Below are 212 nucleotides of genomic sequence, written 5' to 3'. Positions count from 1 at the left end.
GCTCACACATCACTTCGCTTCTGTTATGATACTTCAATGCTGGTTTGATTTATCGTATGCTAGCGAAGGCTTTTAATGGAACACGAAAAAAAAAAAAAAAACAAGCCCGGACCATCGCCATCAACAATCTTCGGGTTTCTTGAAGACGCTGCTCCCCTCAAGTGCCTAATTAGATGAAGTGCCACGTATCCTTCGGTGCCACCTTCAATCCC

This window comes from Penaeus japonicus, unplaced genomic scaffold (genome assembly GCF_977035675.1).
Source record: "Penaeus japonicus unplaced genomic scaffold, GWHDUDI00000001_assembly GWHDUDI00000017, whole genome shotgun sequence".
NCBI classification, from domain to species: domain Eukaryota; kingdom Metazoa; phylum Arthropoda; class Malacostraca; order Decapoda; family Penaeidae; genus Penaeus; species Penaeus japonicus.
This window is presented reverse-complemented; position numbering follows the sequence as displayed.